This window comes from Pan paniscus, chromosome 10, assembly GCF_029289425.2.
Source record: "Pan paniscus chromosome 10, NHGRI_mPanPan1-v2.0_pri, whole genome shotgun sequence".
Taxonomy (NCBI): Eukaryota; Metazoa; Chordata; class Mammalia; order Primates; family Hominidae; genus Pan; species Pan paniscus.
The window spans coordinates 49,380,236-49,394,368 of record NC_073259.2 but is presented as its reverse complement, the minus strand read 5'-3'; the positions used below and the strand labels follow the sequence as shown (position 1 = coordinate 49,394,368).

The 14,133-nt window shown below is 36.1% G+C and overlaps 1 protein-coding gene across 5 annotated transcripts in view; it reads right to left on the bottom strand.

Annotated features, from left to right (window-relative positions):
* The window catches only part of NELL2 (neural EGFL like 2), a 406,132-nt gene that overhangs the window by 270,642 nt on the left and 121,357 nt on the right, over positions 1-14,133 (bottom strand). The gene's annotated exons all lie outside the window — the stretch shown is intronic.

Below are 14,133 nucleotides of genomic sequence, written 5' to 3'. Positions count from 1 at the left end.
GCTCTCCCACTAAGTACAACTAGACATCATATACAAAACAAACAAAGAAGAATCTAGAAGATAGAGAAAAAAAGATATTCAGGATCCAAGGAACAATATGGTAGTGAGTTCAATGGGTTTCCATTTTGTGTCATATATCCTGGACTTGGAGCTAAAGAAGGCTTCAATCTGGAAATATCAATGAATGTAGACCTAAAAAATCCTCAAGATGAGCCTGCTTTCTCTAGCTGAAGAACAAAGAAAGGATCAGTCTAGCAAGACAGAAACTTCTAGATAATAATCTCTCTGTTCCAGTCAAACATCACAGAAAAAACTGGCCCCATCCCAAACCATGCCAAACAAAAGCTAAGTAAGAAGCTTATATTTCTACCCTGTTCAAGCAGAAATGAGGCATGTAACACCAGAATAGTGTCAGAGAAGGCCAAGTTTAGAGCCAAGAATTTTAACCCTCCCAGGCAGTAATGAGGTCCCCCACAGCACTAGTGAAGACCATACAATGAGGAGCCTGGACTTCCATCTCAACTTGAAAGTAATGAAGCACACTTCCTTTTCCCCGCTGGGATAGTATCAAAGGAAGCCTACTAAGGAGTCAGGAGTTTTATAGTCATCCAGCACTAATGAAACCACCCCGCCACAGTGCCAGCAGAAACCATATAGCAAGCTGAAACTTCCCCCAACTCAGAAATAAAAGAAGCTTCTCCCTCAACTGTCAACAAAGGCAAGTGGGGAATCTAGACTTCTACCTCCACCTGGCAGTAACAAGATGGCACCCTCCCTTCCCCTGCCAAAGCAGTGTCAGAGAAAGCTGGCTAAAACAGGCAGGTTAAATAAGATTCAAGTCTCAGAACATGATACAAACATGTCCAGGTTTCAGTAAAAAATCATTCGTTATACCAAGAACCAAAGAAATCTCCAACTGATTGTAAAAAGAAAAAGAACAGATATCAAGACTAAAATGATAAGGATGTTAGAATTACCAAACAAATATTTTACAGCAGCACTGACAAAAACAATTATGAAAAGACTTAAATGAAAAAAATAGAAAGTTTCAATAAAGAAAAAGAAAAATGGGAAAAAAAATTTTAAACCAAATAGAAACTTCAGAACCAAAAAAATACAATAATGGAAATGAAAGCTCAGTGGATAAAGCTAAACAGCAGAATGGAAGTGACTGTGAAAAGAATCAGTTATCTGGAAGACAGAAAAAAAAGCATCCAATGTGACAAATAGAAGATAGACTGAAAAAAAAGTTGAACAGTCTTAAAGAGCTGTGAGATTATAACAAAAGATCTAACATTTGTATCACTAGCATCCAAGAAAGAGAGGAGAAAGGAGGCGAGCTACCTCCCAAATTTGGCAAGAGATATAAACTCACAGATTCAAGAATCTAAGGAAACCCTAAACAAGATAAACTCAAAACAATTTTCAACTTCCTATCAAGCCATATCATAATTAATCTTCTGAAAACTAAAAACAAAGAAAAAATTTGAAAGTAGACAGAGAAAATCTTGCACATTAAGTACAAGGAAAAATTAGAGTGACAGTGTGTTTCTCAGTAGAAACCATGGGAGCCATAAAGAAGTGGTAAAATATTTTTCATGTGACAAAAGCAAAAAGAGCTGTACATGTAGAATTTTATACCCAGCAAAAACATCCTTCAGGAATGAGGAGAAATCAAGACATTCTCAGATAAAGAAAAACTAAGAGAATTTATCATGAGAAGACCTATTTTAAAAGAACAGCAAAATAATGACCTCTAAACAGAAAGAAAAATATAAAATAAAAAGCTTTGGAACATCAGGAAGGTAGAAAGAACATAGTATGTAAAAAAGAAAAATGGGTAAATACAATAAGCTTTCCTTCTCCTCTTTTCTAAAGTATGTTTGACAACTGAAGCAACAGCTCAAAATTGAAGCAAAAGAGTCTGTGTCCTAAATGTATGTTAAACAATATTTAAAGAATTTATGTTATAAATGAGTGAGGGTAAAGAAACGTAAAGACAGCTAAAATTTCTATACATCACTCAAACTGGTAAAATGACTATACGAGCAATCAGTTATAAGTTATGTATATATAATGGAATACCTACAGCAGCCACTTACAAAGCTATACAAAGAGACACACTCATAAACATACAGATAAAATGAAATTGTAAAACAAGTAACCCATGGTAAGAAAAAAAACAGAAAAATAAAACAGAGAGAACAAACATAAAATAAAAAATAAAGTGGCAGACTTAAACTCAAGCATATAATTTTATTAAAAGTAAATAGTTTACATGCATCAATTAAAAGAAAGAGATTAGCAGAAGGGATTAAAAACCATGACCATATTCTGTCAGTAAGAAACTCACTTCAAATATAACAGTCTAGGCAGTTTGAAAGTAAACAAATAGAAAATAATATATATTGAAACTATTAATCAAAGGAAAGCAGAAATGGCTATATTAATTTCAGAAAAATATATTTCAGAGCCAAAAAATACCAAAGACAAACAGAAATGCTATAAAAATGATGAAAAAAATCAATCCATTAAGAAGACATAGCAATTCTCAATGTGTATTACCAAAAACACAGAGCTGCAAAATATGTGAAGCAAAAACTGATAGAATTGAAAGAATACATGGTGAAATCCACAATTACAGTTGGAGACGTCAACACCCCTGTTTCAACAATTATTTGAACAACTAGCCAAAATGTCAAGAATATATAACTCAAAAATACCATCAACCAACAGGATCCACTCAACATTTATAGAACATGCCACTCAACAACAACAGAATACACATTCCCTTCAAGTTCCCAAGGGATATATACCAAGGCAGACCATATCTTGAGCCATAAAATAAACCTCAACAAAACAACATTTTAAAAAATTTAAATCACTTAGAGTGTGCTTTCCAACCACAACAGAATCACACTGAAAATCAATAACCAGACAATCTCCAAATGTTTTGAAACTAAATATATTTCTAAATAATCCACAGGTCAAAGAGGAAGGCTCAGGGAAATTTTTAAAAATACATAAAATAAATTAAAATTAAAATTAAATATCAAAAATTGCCAAAAAAACAGGTAAAGCAATACTTGAGAGAGAAATTTATAGCACTAAATGCATATATTAGAAAAGAAGATAAGTACCAAATCAATAAGCTCCCACCTCAAGAGCAAAGAAAAGGAAGGGCAAAATAAACACAAATCAAGTAGAAGTAAGGAATTAATAAAGAGCAGAAATCAATACAATTTTAAAAAACAGAGAAAAATCAATGAACCACAAGCTGGTTCTTTGAACAGTTCAATAAAATTAATGAACTAACAAAGAAAAAAGAGAAAAGATATCAATATTAAGAGATAAACAGGAGATTTCATTACAGACCCTGCAGATATTGAAAGGTTAATATGGGAATACTAAACTCTAGACAAAAAGTTTGACAAATGACACAAAATGAACTAATTCTTCAAAAACACAACTTACAGAATATGAAACAGATTACTTGTATACTCCTATAATTTTTAAGAAAAGTGAATTCATAAATTTAAAACTCCAAAAAATGAAATCTCCAGGCCCAGAAGTTTCATTGCAGAATTTTCTCACATAATAAAAGAAGTCATATGAATTCTACACAATCGCTTCCAGAAAGTAACAGAGAGAAAAACTACTAAATTCATTTTACGTAGTTTATATTGCCCTGACACCAAAAAACAGATAAAGATAGTACAAAATGTAAAACCAAAGACAATATGCTCCCTGAGTATATACATAAAAACTGTTAACAAAATGTCAACAAATATAATTCAGCAATATATAAAAGCAATGATATACCATAATCAAGTGGGGTTTATTCCAGGGATGCCAGTCTGGTTCAATATTTGAAAATCAATCCATTATACTGACTAACAAAGGAATGAAAATTATTTTATCATATTGACTTATGCAGAAAAAGCATTTGACAAAATTCAGCACCAATTAAAGATGAAACTCTCAGAAAAGTAAGAACAGAGGAGAACTGTCTCAACCTAATAAAAAGCAACTATAAATAAACTACAGTTAACATCATACTCAATGGTGAAAGACCAGATGCTTTCTCCCTAACATCAGAACAAGGCAAACCTCTCGTTCCCACCATTCTTATTCAACATAGTGCTGAAAGCTCTGGTCAGTGCAATAAGAAGAGAAAAGAAAAGAAAAAGGAAAAGAAAAAGAAAGGAAAGAAAAGAAAAAGAATACAGAATAGAAAGGAAGAAGTTAGAAAGTCAATCTTGGCAGATTACATGATTGCCTACATAGAAAATCTCAATAAATCTAGAGGAGTTGGTACCATTCCTTCTGAAACTGTTCCAAACAAAAGGAAAAGAAGGACTCCTCCCTAACTCATTTTATGAGGCCAGCATCATCCTAATGCCAAAACCTGGCAGAGACACAATAAAAAAAGAAAATTTCAGGCCAATATCCCTGATCAACATCCATGTAAAAATCCTCAATAAAATACTGACAAACCAAATCCAGCAGCACATCCAAAAGCTTATCCACCACGATCAAGTCGGCTTCATCCCTGCGATGCAAGGCTGGTTCAACATATGCATATCAATAAATGGAATCCATCACATAAACAGAACCAGTGACAAAAAAACATACGATTATCTCAAAAGATGCAGAAAAGGGCTTCGATAAAATTCAACACCCCTTCATGCTAAAAACACTCAATAAACTAGGTATGGATGGAACGTTATCTCAAAATAATAAGAACTATTTATGACAAACCCATAGCCAACATCATATTGAATGGGCAAAAGCTGGAAGCATTCCCTTTGAAAACCGGCACAAGACAAGGATGCCCTCTCTCACAACTCTTATTCAACACAGTATTGGAAGTTCTGGCCAAGGCAATCAGGCAAGAGGAAGAAATAAAGTGTATTCAAATAGGAAGAAAGGAAGGCAAATTGTTTTGTTTGCAGATGACATGATTATATATTTAGAAAACCCCGTCATCTCGGCCCCAAACCTCCTTAAGCTGATAAGCATCTTCAGTAAAGTCTCAGAATACAAAATCAATGTGCAAAGATCACAAGCATTCCTATACACCAATAACAGAAACACAGAGCCAAACCATGAGTGAACTTCCATTCACAATTGCTACAAAGAGAATAAAATACCTAGGAATACAACTTACAAGGGATGCGAAGGACCTCTTCAAGAAGAACTACAAACCAATGCTGGAAATAAGAGAGGACACAAACAAACGGAAAAACATTCATGCTCATGGATAGGAAGAATCAATATCATGAAAATGGCCATACTGCCCAAAGTAATGTATAGATTCAGTGCTATCCCCATCAAGCTACCATTGACTTTTCTTCACAGAATTAGAAAAAAACTACTTTAAATTTCATATGGAACCAAAAAAGAGCCCATATGGACAAGACAATCTTAAGCAAAAAGAACAAAGCTGGAGGCATCATGCCACCTGACTTCAAACTATACTACAGGCTACAGTAACCAAAACAGCATGGTACTGATACCAAAACAGATATATAGTCCAGTGAAACAGAACAGAGGCCTCAGAAATAACACCACACATCTACAACCATCTAATCTTTGACAAACCTGACAAAAACAAGCAATAGGGAAAGGATTCCCTATTTAATAAATGGTGCTGGAAAAACTGGCTAGCCATATGCAGAAAACTGAAACTGGATCCCTTCCTTACACCTTATGCAAAAATTAACTCACAATGGATTAAAGACATAAATGTAAAACCCAAAACCATAAAAACCCTAGAAGAAAACCTAGGCAAAACCATTCAGGACATAGGCATGGGCAAAGACTTCATGACTAAAACACCAAAAGCAATGGCAACAAAAGCCACAGTTGACAAATGGAATCTAATTAAACTAAAGACCTTCTGCACAGCCAAAGAAACTATCATCAGAGTGAACAGGCAACCTACAGAATGGGAGAAAATTTTGGCATTCTATCCATCTGACAAAGGGCTAATATCCAGAATCTGGAAGGACCTTAAATAAATTTACAAGAAAAAAAACAAACAGCCCCATCAAAAAGTGGGCAAAGACTAACAGACACTTTTCAAAAGAAGACATTTATGCAGCCAACAAACATATGAAAAAAAGTTCATATTACTGGTCATTAGAAAAACGAAAATGAAAAACACAATGAGATACCATCTCATGCCAGTTAGAATGGCGATCATTAAAAAGTCTGGAAACAACAGATTCTGGAGGGGATGTGGAGAAATAGGAACAATTTTACATTGTTGATGGGAATGTAAATTACTGCAACCTTTGTGGAAGACAGTGTGGCAATTCCTCAAGGATCTAGAACCAGAAATACCTTTTGACACAGCAATCCCATTACTGGTTATATACCCAAAGGATTATAAAGCATTCTACTATAAAGACACATGTACATGTATGTTTACTGCAGCACTATTTACAATAGCAAAGACTTGGAACCAACCTGAATGCCCATCAATGATAGACTGGATAAAGAAAATGTGGCATATATACACCATGGATTACTAGGCAGCCATAAAAAAGGATGAGTTCTTGTCCTTTGCAGGGACATGGATGAAGCTGGAAACCATCATTCCCAGCAAACTAACACAGGAAGAGAAAACCAAACACTGCATTGTCTCACTCATAAGTGGGAGTTGAACAATGAGAACACATGGACACAGAGAGGAGAACATCACGTATCGGGGCCTGTCATGGGGAGGGGGCAAGATGAGGGAGAGCATTAGGACAAATACCTAATGCATGCGGGGCTTAAAACCTAGATGATGGGTTGATGGGTGCAGTAAACAACCATGGCACATGTATACCTATGTAACAAACCTGCATGTTCTGCATATGTATCCCAGAATTTAAAGTATAAAAAAAACTATCAGAACTAATAAGTTAATTTGGCAGGGTCATAGGATATAATATGACATATAAAAATAATTATATTTCTACATGCTAGCAATAAACACATGGATACCAAAATTAAAAATACAATATAATTTACAATTACACAGAAAATTTAAAACTACTTAGGTGTAAATCTAACAAAACATAAACAGGTATTATATACTGAAAACAACATAACACTGATGAAAGAAATCAAAGATCTAAATTATGAATAAATATACCATATGCATAAATTGGAAGACTCAATACAGTAAAGAAGTCAATTCTCCCCAGTGTGATATAAATGTTTAATATAATTCCTATCAAAATAATGGCAAAAAATTTAGCTGTAGACAACATTATCCTAAAATTTACACGGAAAGGCAAAAAAATTACATTAAAATTTATATGGAAGGACATTTAGGCTATTCAAATCAGAATAGCTGAAATAGTTTTGAAGAAGGAATAAAGTAGAAAGAATCAATCTACCCAATTCAAAGACTTTATACAGTACAGTAATCAATACTGTGTAGTATGGGCAGAGGGATAGTCACATATCTCATATGGACAGAGAATCAAGAATATACCCACACAAATATGACCAACTGATTTTTTTACAAAAGAGCAAAGGTAATCCAATGGAGAAAAATATAGCTTTTTCAACAAATGGTGCTGAAGCAACTGAACATCCAAATGTTAAGGGAAAAAAAAATTTTAACTTCAGTCTCACACCTCATGCAAAAATTATCTCAACATGGATCACAAACTTAAATATAAAATCTAAAATGTAAGACTTTTAGGATAAAAAAAGGATGAAATGTTAGGGATTTAAGTCTACACAATGAGTTCTTAGAGTTGACATCAAAAGCACTATCCATAAAAGGTAAAAATTGATAAACTGGACACCATCAGAAAGGGAAACTTTTGTGCATTTTAAGACCCTGTGAAAAGATGAAAAGACATGCTACAGTTTGGAAGAAAATATTTACAAATCAAATATCTGACAAAGGACTACTATCTAGAATATAAAATAACTCTCAAAACTCAGCAATTAAAAAAAAGAACATGGGGAGAATGGTATCATTATGGCGATGGGAGGCAGGACTAGATTGCAGCTCCAACTCAGATGGACAGAGCAGTGTGTGGAGGCTTGCATGATGAATTTTAGCTCCAGATCGACTGCAAGAATAAACCAGGAATTCTGAAAGGACCCACCCCACGGACCCTCTGAAGGAAGCAGATTGCTCCTGCAGGACACCGGAGACACTCCAAACACTGAGTGCTCCAACTGTGGAAATGGAAAAGGGAGATCCTCTTCTCCCAAACACACACTCACACTGGGGAAACTGAACGTCTGTTTGAGGGAGAAGTTTCCAAACTTACCTGGAGCTGAGTCAATCTAGAGAGCCTAGTCAAATACAAGCGTAGAGGAAGCAGAGGGAAAGGCCCTGGGAGCTCACTGAGTCTCCAAGAAGGCCATTCCAGCCTAGCACCACAGGGATCCTTTGGGAGGGTGCCCAGAGGCATGGGGGAAGATGTCAAAGGCAGAAGGAAATCTCCAACTGAACTTTGTAACAATTTAAGCTGGGCGAGAAGCCTCCTGGCCAGAACTTGGGGGAAGGCACAAATCTGGTGTGCAGACTCCATAGGTGGGGAAAGAACCAAAGCTCTGTTCTTTTGCAGCTGGGAGGTGGGTAGCCTGGAGCAAGTTCTTAAGTCTAGCTCACCCACCACCTGGAAACAGACTCGGGGCTGTTGGGGCAGGGCACAGGGGGAGTAAGACCGCCCCTTTGAATTGCGTGGCAGTTCGGTGAGGCCTGTGACTGCCAGCTTTCCCCCACTTCCCTAACAACCTTCATGACTCAGCAGAGGCAGCCATAATCCTCCTAGGTTCGCAACTCCATTGACGTGGGAACCTCACCCCCAATCCCCACAGCAACCTGCCCAAGGAGAGTCTGAGCTCAGACATGCCTAGCCCTGCCCCCACCTGATGGTCCTTCCCTACTCACCCTGGTAGCTGAAGACAAAGGACATATACTCTTGGGAGTTCTAGGGTCCTGCCCACTGCTGGGTACTACCACAGCTGATGCTCTCTGGAAAGTGCCACCTCCCAGCAGGAGTCCAACCAGCACAAAAATAGAGCATTAAACCACCAAAGCTAAGAATCCTCACTGCCACCTCCACTGGAATAGGTGCTGGTATCCACAGCTGAGAGACCCATAGACGATTCACATCACGGGACTCTGTGCAGACAATCCCCAGTACCAGTACCAGCTCAGAGCTGGGTAGACTTGCTGGGTGGCTAGACCCAGAAGAGATAACAATCACTGCAGCTTCACAGGAAGACACATCCATAGGAAAAGGGGTAGAGTATTACATCAAAGGAATACCCTGTGGGAAAAAGAATCTGAACAGCAGGATTCAGCCCTAGACCTTCCCTCTGACAGAGCCTACCCAAATGAGAAGGCACCAGAAAACCAGCTCTGGTAACATGAGAAAATAAGGCTCTTTAACACCCCCCAAAAATCATACTAGTTCACCGGCAATGGATCCAAACCAAGAAGAAATCCCTGATTTACCTGAAAAAGAATTCAGGAGGTTAGTTATTAAGCTAATCAGGGAGACACCAGAGAAAGACAAAGCCCAATGCAAGGAAATCCAAAAAAAAGATATAAGAAGTGAAGGGAGAAATAGTCAAGGAAATAGATAGCATAAAGAAAAAACAATCAAAACTTCAGGAAACATTGGATGCATTTATAGAAATACAAAGTGCTTTGGAAAGTATCAGCAATAGAACTGAACAAGTAGAAGAAAGAAATTCAGAGCTCAAAGACAAGGTCTTTGAATTAACCCAGTCCAACAAAGACAAAGAAAGAAGAATGAGAAAATATGAACAAAGCCTCCAAGAAGTCTGGGATTATGTTAAATGACCAAACCTAAGAATAGTTGGTGTTCTTGAGGAAGAAGATAATTCTAAAAGCTTGGAAAACATATTTGGGGGAATAATTGAGGAAAACTTCCCTGGCCTTGCTGGAGACCTAGACATCCAAATACAAAAAGCTCAAAGAACACCTGGGAAATTCATCATAAAAAGATCATCGCCTAGGCACATTATCATCAGGTTATCTAAAGTTAAGATGAAGGAAAGAATCTTAAGAGCTGTGAGACAAAAGCACCAGGTAACCTATAAAGGAAAACCTATCAGATTAACAGCAAATTTCTCAGCAGAAACTCTACAAGGTAGAAGGGACTGGGACCCTATCTTCAGCCTCCTCAAACAAAACAATTATCAGCCAAGAATTTTGTATCTGGTGAAACTAAGCATCATATATGAAGGAAAGATACAGTGTTTTTGAGACCAAGAAATGCTGAGAGAATTCATCACTACCAAGCCAACACTACAAGTACTGCTAAAAGGAGCTCTAAATTTTGAAACAAATACTGGAAACACATCAAAACAGAACCTCTTTAAAGCATAAATCACAGAGGACCTATAAAACAAAAATACAATGTAAAAAGCAAAAACAAAATAACAACAACAACAAAAAAAGCCAAAGTACACACGCAACAAAGAACACGATGAATGCAACGGCACCTCACATTTCAATACTAACATTGAATGTAAATGACCTAAATGCTCCACATAAGAGATACAGAACCGTAGAATGGATAAGAACTCACCAACCAACTCTCTGCTGCCTTCAGGAGACTCACCTAAGACGTAAGGACTCACATAAACTTAAAGTAAAGGCATGGAAAAAGGCATTTCATGCAAATGGACACAAAAAGCCAGCAAGGGTAGCTATTCTTCTATCAGAAAAAACAAACTTTAAAGCAACAGCAGTTAAGAGACAAAAAGGGACATTATATAATGGTAAAAGGCCTTGTCCAAAAGGAAAATATCACAATCCTGAACATATATGCACCTAACACTGGAGCTCCCAAATTTACAAAACAATTACTAATGACCTAAGAAAGGAGATAGACACCAAGAAGAAAGTTCAAGTATATATATATACACACACACACACACACACACACACACACACATATATATATATAGTATTCTATCATATATATATATATGATAGAATAATACTCAGCCATAAAAAGGAATGAATTAATGGCATTTGCAGTGACCTGGATGAGATTGGAGACTATTATTCTAAGTGAAGTAACTCAGGAATGGAAAACCAAACATCCTATGTTCTCACTGATATGTGGGAGATAAGCCATAAGGACACAAAGGCATAAGAATAATACAATGGACTTTGGGAACTTGGGGGGAAGCCTAGGAGGGGGCTGAGGCATAAAAGACTATAAATAGAGTACAGTGTATACTGCTCGGTATAGCGCTCCTGCAATAATTCATAGGAGACGTGATGGTGTCTTGGACCACAGTAGTAGAGGTAGATTGGTGGGAAGTGGTTTAATTTTGCTTATATTTGGAAAATAGAGCTGATAGAACTTGCTGATATGGAGTTTTGAAAAACAAAACTAAAAAAAAAATAGTGGAGCTGGAGCTTTTGACTCTAATGTTTTGTACTTGAGCAAATAGAAGACAAGAGGTGCCACTGATTGAGATGGAGACTATAAGAAGAGTAAGTTTAGATAAGGTGAATCAAGTATTTAAATGTAGATATGTTATATTTAAGGTACCTAATGAACATTCAAGAGGACATATAGAAAGGACAGCTAGATTTATAAGTCTGAGGTGAACAGAGGTCCATATGGGCATGGGAATATGGGGGTAACAGGCATATAGACCACACTGAAAGCCAGGAAGGCATAGGGATTCCCTAGGGAATTATTACAGACAAAAAAAAAAAAGGCACTTTGACATTTTGAGCAAGCAGCAAAGGAAACCAGTGTGGCCAGGGAGACTAGAGAAGAAAAAAGTGAGAGTGGTGTCTCAAAAGCCTGGTGATGAGGATGGTGCCTCAAAAAAGAGGGAGTAATCAACTGTATGAAATGCCATTGACAGGTCAAGTAAGATGAAGAATTAATCTATGGATTTAGCAAAATTCAGAGATTATGCTATTTCAGAAAACTTTTTAGGGGACCCTAAAGCTATTTCAGAAAACTTTTTAGGGGAGAAAGCTGGCTTGAAGAAGGTTCAAGAGAGAATGGCAAAGAGAAGAAACAGACAATAAATGGAGATGCTTTGAAAGAAATGGGAAGGTAAATGCTGAGAAACATGTCAAGAGATTTTTTCTTCATTGTTACTGGTGAGAAATACTATACATGCTTGTATGCTGCTGCGGATAATCTTGTAAAAAAGGGAAATTAGCCAAAATTGAAAGAGAAAAGAAACTGGAATAAAAAAGAAGCCATAAAGCAAAACACAGATTAACTTTACATTTTAACTACATAAAAATTAAATCTTTTTCAATGGAAAAGACACCATAAATAAACAACCAATGACATTCTATAAGACAAAATAAAATGCATAATACATCACAGGTTAATATCCACAATATATGAAGTGCACCTATAAGTCAATAAGAAAAATCAACTAGATGGATTTTTCTTATTGACGTATAGATCTGCCAATCAGATTAGCAAAAATTAAGCAGATTAATAATATGCAGTGTCAATCATAATGTGGGGAAATATGCGCTCTGATACATGATTTGCAGCAACATAAATTGACAAGAGCTTTTTTGAAAGGCAGCTTGGTGAAACTACCAACACCTTAAATGTGCATACTCTTTAAATGAGCGATTCCGAATCTAAAAATCTATCCTACTCAAATAATAGCACAAATTGGCAATGACATATGTAGAAGGTGCTCACAGATTTATTTAAAATAGTGAAAAACTGATAAAATGCCAATTATTCATTCATATAGAAAATGTAATACATCCATATTCTAGAACACTATGCCACTCTACAAAAGAATGAGGCTCTGACATGAAACAATACCATAGTGTACTATTAAGTAAACAAAAAGGCTGTGTATAATCACATTTTGTTTAACAAAACTCTGTATGTGTATGTGTGTGTCCGTACATATATAACATATGTATGAAGTAAATTGATATTTTAAGATAAAAAAGAAAAAGGTAAACCACCAGTCAAGAATATAAATTATTTACAAACTACAAAGAATGAATAAAATACCAACTTGTTTGCTTTTTTTATCCAAAAGACACCAGCCAGAGAGTCCCTTTTATCTTCTTGTTCAACAACGAGTATTCATTATTTAATCAACTAATGAGTTCTATAATAATAAAGTGTATTTGCATTTTTAAACAATAACATCAGCAAACGCATCATCCCATTGCTAAATACCTGTCAGTTCTCAACATAATGAGGCAAGAACCCAATTGTTGCTATCATGTCCCCACTTTTAGAAATTATTAGAAATAACACCTGTATTGAATTCCTAAACCTAAGCCACTAAAAGTAGCCTTTAGTAACAGTGAGGGTGATACAACACCCTACAAACAATAACAGCCATTAAGGAGTTAAATTACTTCAGCAAAAGTTAAATTTTCATTAGCATAATTCACTCAGGTTTTTTAAAATAGATAAGTAATCCATCAAAAAATTGTGAAGAGAAAAATAAGTAATGATATAAAATACTTAGACGTGTACCTGACACATGGTTAGTACTCAATAACATTAGCTATCATTAATAGAAAGGAAGATATGTCAAAAGGAATCAATCCATAATTCAATTCTGATATTTTTGAAACAGAATGTCTTCAAAATCAGTCACCATTAAAATGCACAAAATCATATGAATACAGGAAACTACCTGAAAATATGATAATTGTATAGTTGTAAGTTTTTATAATGAACACTGGGCATACTTTGATCAATCATTTTTCTAAAAACAGTCATATTCACTTCAGGAAATCCACTGTTCCCCACTGGATGGAGTCTCAGTAGGACACAGCCCTGGCTCCCCCCGTTGTCCCCTTCCTGCCTCCCTACCAAGGCTCGGCACAGCAGGATGGTTGAACATCTAACCCTAAAGCCAGATCACTGGGTTCACATTCAGGCACCCCTCCTAGTAATAGTAAGCTACTTCACCCCTATGTGTTTCATCTGGTTAATCCACTGTATGATAGTACTTGCCTCATTGGATTTTTGTGAGGATTTGAATGAGATGACTTAAGAAAGCACTCAGAACAATACTCAGTACATACAAAATACTCATGAAAAGTAGTAGATGTCAGCTATCATTTCCATTTCAAAAAGGAAAGGGCTCATGTCTTCC